This window comes from Copadichromis virginalis, linkage group LG14 (assembly GCF_057382275.1).
Source record: "Copadichromis virginalis isolate Kocher_CV1m ecotype Utaka linkage group LG14, C_Virginalis_male_GT1.1, whole genome shotgun sequence".
Classification (NCBI taxonomy): domain Eukaryota; kingdom Metazoa; phylum Chordata; class Actinopteri; order Cichliformes; family Cichlidae; genus Copadichromis; species Copadichromis virginalis.
Window position 1 is genome coordinate 160,595 of NC_140631.1, and position 8,016 is coordinate 168,610.

The 8,016-nt window shown below is 39.9% G+C and overlaps 1 pseudogene; it reads left to right on the forward strand.

The window, feature by feature from the left end:
- Positions 1-4,174: 4,174 nt before the first annotated feature.
- On the forward strand, positions 4,175-6,469 carry LOC146693132 (spastin pseudogene; annotated as a pseudogene).
- Positions 6,470-8,016: the final 1,547 nt, after the last annotated feature.

Below are 8,016 nucleotides of genomic sequence, written 5' to 3' on the forward strand. Positions count from 1 at the left end.
TGCACCGGATAGGGTGCAAAACGAAAACTGTGTGGAAATTTACAATGGGTAAGGTGGAGAACGTATATCAGTCTCAGTGTGAGAGGGTTTATTTGAATGCGTTTGAAGTAAAACAAATGGGTGGGTGGTGTTTGGAGGCCAAATAAAAAGTGCAAACATGCCCTCAGATGGATGACAAAAAAAAACTGCAGTGTGTGGAAAAGAAGAAGAAGAAAAACACTTACAGGTATGGAGGTTGGCATCTCCCTCAGGGTGTATTTGCTTTTGTTGGCCAAAGACTGTCGGCCCAGCAGTTGCCACACCGACTGGGAAGAGGAGAGGAGGTTGACCAAGTACAGGAAGGACTGAAGAGGAAAGTAAATACAGCAGCTGTTAGAGAGAAAAAATGTATTTGCTTTTAAAGACCATTGTGAATGCATTTGTGCACGTCATGGATTGATCAAATCCTAACACATAATAATAATATAACACTATTCAACTACAAACACTACCGATAATATGACAAATAATATCTGTAGTATTCAAAGCAAAACAAAATGTAAAAAGAATTTATGATTGCAAAGATAAAACATGGTTTACCACACTCTCAAAACTGAATAAGACATATATTCTGAGCAGAGTGGTTGAGCAGAAACCTATTGCAGCCTGAAGAATATTAAACTACAGGAAAGCTCCCTGCATTTTTCACTGGGTCTGGTAGAACAGGGAAAACATATCATCAAAAGCATCAAAGGAAAAAAAGAGAGACACTTGCACAAACGAGCTACAACTTAGATTATATTAAACAGCTTCAAAGAAACGTAAAGAAAAAAACAAGATACGATGGATTTTTTTTTCTAAAATAGAAATATCTATACTTTCATGTGTCTTCTGATGTTTCTGTGCATGTGTGAACTTATCTTCATATGTACTACCAAACCTCCTACTGTACTTAGCACAGATTAAAGCAAAGACTCGAGTTAATTCACCAAAGTGCTGGTGTGTGTATATTTAGTTTTCCTTTGACCTCAGCATATATGTATAACCCACTGATAAGGCAGACTTTAAAGTCGCCTGTGGCAGGACACAGTTTACACATCACTGGCTGTCCGTATTCACTTGGCTAGTCTCTCTGAGAGAGATGACTTGGCTGCTGTCAGAGGCCAAGCATCAGACACACACAGACAGGCTCACGCTGGAGCTTGTTGAAGCTTTCCTGAGAGAAATTCTGCCAAAAACATAACTAAAAATGCAGTCTTATGAAAGTAAGGCTTATTTGCCCAGACACCCATAAACCAATCAGCAAAAAGCCTTTCTTGTTAACAAAATCACTATTGCCAGTTTCTTAAATATGAATATTCACAAGTGAATTTTCTACATGGCTGCTGGTATCACAGCAACACATGGACCACTATTCTGAGTCCTGGGTTAATAATAATTGGAATCAATTTAATTTTAATCAATTTAAACACCTTTGTAACCAGTGAGCTAAAAACATGATGGAAAAGCAAAACTTCTAAGAGATCTGTGTCTGTACTATTATGTAGATATCTAAAAATTGGGGCATTGTGGGCTCCAGGAAGTTTCTCCTTCTCCCTCTCTCTCTCACACACACACGCACGCACATACATACAATACCTTAATGCAACTCCTATCTGTGGGGTCAATGGGAGTTGGTTTGGGACGGACCACTCTGATGTCGTCACTGCTGCACTCAAGAACAGACCATAGCTCTAGTACCAGGGCCCGAATAAAGCCTGAGACAGAACACGGAGAAATTTGTTGTACCAAACATTTATTTGAAATAGCAGCAACTAAAATTATTAACAGTGCTTTAATAAATAAACGACTGACTTTGTTATTGTGTCCAATCTTTTAAAGAAATCTGTCTTTGCATTGCTGGCACCGTTTTGATTGGAGGATTTGAATCTCAGGAAGGAAGGAATTTATAATGCCACTCCCTTTGATCCCATTTAATCTCTTCCCTGTTGCACTTTGGCCTGTCAGTAACTACATTTGAATTTTGCAGCTCAAGCTTGCACATAAAGGCTGGATAAAAACGTTAATGCAATCAAAATGTACGCAGCCCTCGCTGGAAAACTGGGGATACAGTACAGTACATAAATGATGAAGCAAAGACAAAACATTAGTGTCATGGAAGAAGAAATAGTCAGTGCATCACGGGAAGCTCCCAGCAATAAAACCTGCATTTGTATTGACACATAAACCTTAATTTGTGAGCAATTTTCAGTGTATTTCAGTTAAATTAACGAGACAAATATAACAAAAGGGATTTTATACTTAGAAGAAGAATATGAAATTGAAATATTAAACTAAGAAAACTATAAATACTGCAGTTCTAGAGTTACAGATATACAATTAAGCTTTGCATATCAGTGCTGTATAACCCAGGGAATGTACTTTTTTTTTTTTTTATAATTGAATAGTAATGGAAATCATGAACTGTTTTTCAGAGGTCATAGATCAAATGAGCAGTAGAGTTTTTCTCACAGAATGGTTCTTTCACATAGAAAGCAGTGTGTGCTGCAGGTTTAGCAAATGGCCCATCATTTGTAAGCTCTGTCTGGACTATATCACTTTTTGAGGTCATCCTTCTTTCTGTCAGTCTGCCTTTTTATCGATGGCACAAACATATGTCACATCATGGAACACATGAGTGCTCCACAGCCAGCGCTGCTCAACACAGCAGGGAACTGTTCTTGCGTGGGTAAAGTCATAGGAGAGAATAGGTTTCAGAACGCAGCGGTGCTGTTATAAGCGAAGGGCTGATAAGTAATCAGACTTCTTTTCCCATAACCAGTTGAGTCGCCCCTTCTAGCCAATAGAAAGAATGCAGGATTAAAATATTTGTTCACTAGCTTCATTTTTTGACCTCTTTTGACAAGAGTACGGTATTTCCTGGAGCCTTTTGCATATGGATAAACCTAGTATCAGTATACAACTGATATGTGAATCCATTTATCAAAAAAGAACGCCTCTTCTTACTCTTTCTTACCCAAACAAAAACGGTTTGACAAATACATTTCTCCCTAAGCTGCCTTAAGTCTCCTTTATACCGACAACACAAAAACAACAACAACAACTTATAATATAAGCCTTAAGCATCACAGCTGACAAGTGTTTGTTGTGTCCAAATAACTGCAATAGTACCTGAACTGTGCAGAGCCACAACTCCCGGAGCAGTTGCTGCCACCTGTGTCACCATCACCCCGTAGCCAAACTTCTCGCAGCTGCTCACCTACAGAAAACACACAGAAATCTCATACCCCTAGAAATATTTCAGCCTTTCACTATCACAGTTTTTGGTTATCAGGTAAAAAATGAATGAGAGTTTGGAAAAAGGATGGAAAAGGTTTAGGTCAAATGTAGTACTAATGTATCATAAAGGGAGATGTGTAAGTAAATCTGGGATTCTGGAAAGGCACAACATAATGTAGTTAAACATGCTGTGGAGAATTTAAATTGTAAATTGATATTGGAGTGTGCAGGCCCTTCATTAATTACAACACAATGCCACAACTAAAAATAGACAAAATATAATTACATTCCATAATTAAAGTGTAATGCCAAACTAGAGAAGCAATTACAATGGTGCGTAAACAATGGCAGTAAATTAAGCCCACGGGGGATCAGCTAAGGTTTGCAGCAAGCCTGAGTGTTTGTGTGTTTACAATTTGAATCTTAGACTCAGACCCTGTGACAAGGTCTGTGAAAACCACGTTTTTATGCCTGAAATACTACAGTACTACACTCCCACCAGATGAGCTCATGCAGCCTGTCACGAACCGGGACATACAACCATGACAAAACAGGAGATGCACACACAATTTATTGTGTTATTAATTTAGATCAACTGTGCTAATATAGTATACCAAAATGAAAACAATAACTCAAATTTCAGATATTTGAGGTTGTGCTGAAAATAATGGTGCCAAATAAGGCAAGAAAAACATATTTTAAAGGTGAAATATAGAGGTAAAATCAAAAATAGTCAAGAACGGCCAATTATACCCTGGACCACAGAGGGTTAAATTTGAAAACGGTTTAAAAAAAAACATCCCCATTCTAAAATGTCATGTGACAATCTGATTCATGAAGAGTGATGATGTCACAAGGACATGTGATGATGTCACAAGGACATGTGATGATGTCACAAGCACATGCCTTTGAGCCTTTGAAGTTTTTCTATAAATAGGGGTCAGGAGCAGCAAGTTTTAGTCAGTTTGTTCGCAGCCTTCAAACGTTCGACCAGAGCTATATTTGAAAGTATTTGTAAACCTCTGTAACATCACGCTCCAAAGCCCTGTGACGTTTCTGTGTTCTGTGACGTTGTCCCAAAGAAAGACCTTTAAATGCGATAAATAGCCTAAACGTTTTCGTTTATGACTAGTTTACCGTGTTATGACTGTGAACAGGGGGGAAGTCGCGCAAGAGAAATGTCGACCAAAACAATTGCAAGTAAGCCAAAGTCAGTTCCTAAAAGTCAACCCGCAGGTGTTTCCACCACCATCAGACCCTCCACTTCTGTAAGACCTCCATTAAGAATAACTGATGCAAAGAAAACCGCTCGGGTGGGAAAAACTCAGAATGGAAGACCGGCAGCTGTGAAACAGCCCCCGAAGAGGGATATGAAAAAGAATGTGGACAGTAAACTGGTCAGCTTAATTACAAATGAAATTGTATACAGTGGAGCGACTGTGTCATTTGATGACATCGCAGGGCAGGATCTGGCAAAGCAAGCACTTCAAGAAATTGTCATCCTTCCTGCCTTAAGACCTGATCTCTTTACTGGTCTGAGAGCTCCTGCACGTGGCTTGCTTTTATTTGGCCCACCAGGAAATGGGAAGACCATGCTCGCCAAAGCAGTTGCTGCAGAGTCTAATGCAACATTCTTCAACATCAGTGCTGCTAGTTTGACCTCCAAATATGTGGGAGAAGGCGAGAAGCTCGTACGAGCACTCTTTGCAGTTGCAAGAGAGAGACAGCCCTCAGTAATCTTCATCGATGAAGTGGACGGCTTGCTCTGTCAAAGGAGGGAGGGGGAGCACGACGCCTCTCGCCGTTTAAAAACTGAGTTCCTCATTGAGTTTGACGGGTTGCAGTCAGGAAAGGATGACAGAGTACTTGTAATGGGAGCAACGAACAGGCCCCAGGAGCTCGATGAAGCAATATTAAGGCGCTTTGCAAAAAGAGTATATGTGACCTTACCCGATGAGAAGACAAGATTTACGCTGCTGAAAAATCTTTTGGGAACGCACGGGAGTCCACTGAGCCAAGACGAACTGTCCTGTCTTGCAAAAGTGACTGAAGGATATTCAGGGAGCGATTTGACAGCATTAGCCAAAGATGCTGCACTTGGCCCAATAAGAGAGTTGGCACCAGAACAAGTCCGTGTTATAGCTGCTGCTGAGGTGCGCAACATTAAGATAAAAGACTTTGAGGATTCTCTGAAGCAAATCAAACCAACTGTTAGTCCAGCAACTCTTAACATGTACACCAAATAGAACAAAGATTTTGGTGGTCCTTCTTCAATAAATCCAAATCCAGTCAGGCTGGATGAAACAGAGTGCAAAAATAAAGAGCTTCTTCAAGAGAAAGAGCAACAGGAAAAAGAAAAAAAACGTATTCTCCAGGACTTGGAGAGAAGAAATCTACAACTGAACAAATTAATACAATGAAGGACAGAACACCTGAACTGGAAGGAGAAGTATTGGAAAAACGATGTTCAAAGATGCAGCGTAGGATCAATGAAATGGCGAAAAAACACTCAGAGGTCATTAATGAGATGTTGTTGAACTCAGACAACTTGAAGTGTGAAAACGCTGAAATGCTTGCACAAAAGCAGCAACAAGAGAAAATAAATGAAGACCTGCAGCGTAAGCTTCAAGAAATCACAAGAAGAAATGAGCAGTTAGAAAAGATGCACAAGGAAAAACAACAGCAAAATACAGACAAGTGCAATCTATTAAAAGAAATGGAGCAAAGATGCCAGAAACTTGAGAAGGAAGTTGAAGAAACAACCGATCAGTTGAGAACCCTCATCCTAGAGAAAAAAGTGGTCGTGGAAAAGCTCATGGAAAAGAAGAAAAAACGTTTCCGCTTCTTCTGGAGGAGGGACACTCCTGCTTTTTCTACTCTTTCTATTTTTTCTACTGCTGACGTCACCTCGTCTCCCTCCACCTCTGTTCCATCTTAATTTTCACCTCTCCTCTCCCCTTCTCTCCTAACACTTCTTCCCTCTCTCCTTCATCTTTTTTCACCCCAACCAGTCCCGGCAGTTGACTGCCCCTCGTGAGCCTGGTTCTGCCGGAAGTTTCTGCCCGTTTAAAGGCAGTTTTTCTTCCCCACTGTCGCCTAGTGCTTGCTCAGAGGGGATTGTTGGGGTTTTCTCTTTTCTTTTTTTTCCCCTTCTTATTACCATTTTCCTTTATTTACCGATTTGTTTTGTTTACTTTTCTTTTACGTTGTTTCTTTATTTACTTGTTTAACTTTTTTTCAACTTATGTAATAAACTAATAAACCAATTGAATTTGTCCTCTGCGTATTTTACATCTAATCTTTAAAGAATATTTCCAAAACATTTTCAAACATCACGATCTGTCTTTTGTTTGCTTGTTAAAACCCCGTAAATGGTGAAGTAAAAACCCTGTGATATGGTTTAAAACATCAAAATAGACTAAACAACTAGTCTAAAACTAAGAGACACAGGATAAAGTTGGTGTGAAGGTTTCAGTCTGTGAATGAATCTAAGCACCATCACCTTAACTTTAAATTCATCTCTGTTACCCTCTTTGTGACTGAACTCTGACCGTGAGCACCACAGCCACTGCGCACCAGTCACACGCACTTTAAATCCATCACAGTAAACCAGTTAGTTTACCTCAGTTTGTTTTGCAGCACATTTCACAACATGCAAAAGCATAATGTGCCATGTATAGACTCAAAATCTGATTTAAAAACATGAGGACTGACCTGTAAGCTTTACATTTACAGTTTATCACATACCACTGAGCAGTTCTTACCTGTAATTCTAAGCCCTCTTCTTCCTTTTCTGGTTTAAAACATCAAATTAGACTAAACAACTAGTCTAAAACCAAGAGACACTTAAATATTAAGTTAAACCTCTGGGGTTGCCGGACGCGCCGGCGCGTCAAAATCACATGACCAATTTAAGACGACACAGCTACAAGATGCAGCGATTCAGAGGCTGTATCCCAATTCAGGGTCTGCAGCCTTAAAGGCCGCATTTTAAGGCCGATTACGTCACCATGCCAGTCTCCTATTGCCAGAGGCTGAAGTGTGTGTGCAGTCACCAGGTGATAATCTGATATCGTCTACTTCCCCACTGATGTTAAGTAATATGAAAAAAATAATGAATCCCACCTTAGGCCGAATGTGTGACTCTCTTCGTAGTGGAAGAGAGAATGAATCTTCCCATCCGAATTCACGGCAATCAGTCTGTCAATCAAATCCTGTGGAGTAAAATGAGAGGCTTTGAACAAGAATGCACCGGATAGGGTGCAAAACGAAAACTGTGTGGAAATTTACAATGGGTAAGGTGGAGAACGTATATCAGTCTCAGTGTGAGAGGGTTTATTTGAATGCGTTTGAAGTAAAACAAATGGGTGGGTGGTGTTTGGAGGCCAAATAAAAAGTGCAAACATGCCCTCAGATGGATGACAAAAAAAAACTGCAGTGTGTGGAAAAGAAGAAGAAGAAAAACACTTACAGGTATGGAGGTTGGCATCTCCCTCAGGGTGTATTCGCTTTTGTTGGCCAAAGACTGTCGGCCCAGCAGTTGCCACACCGACTGGGAAGAGGAGAGGAGGTTGACCAAGTACAGGAAGGACTGAAGAGGAAAGTAAATACAGCAGCTGTTAGAGAGAAAAAATGTATTTGCTTTTAAAGACCATTGTGAATGCATTTGTGCACGTCATGGATTGATCAAATCCTAACACATAATAATAATATAACACTATTCAACTACAAACACTACCGATAATATGACAAATAATA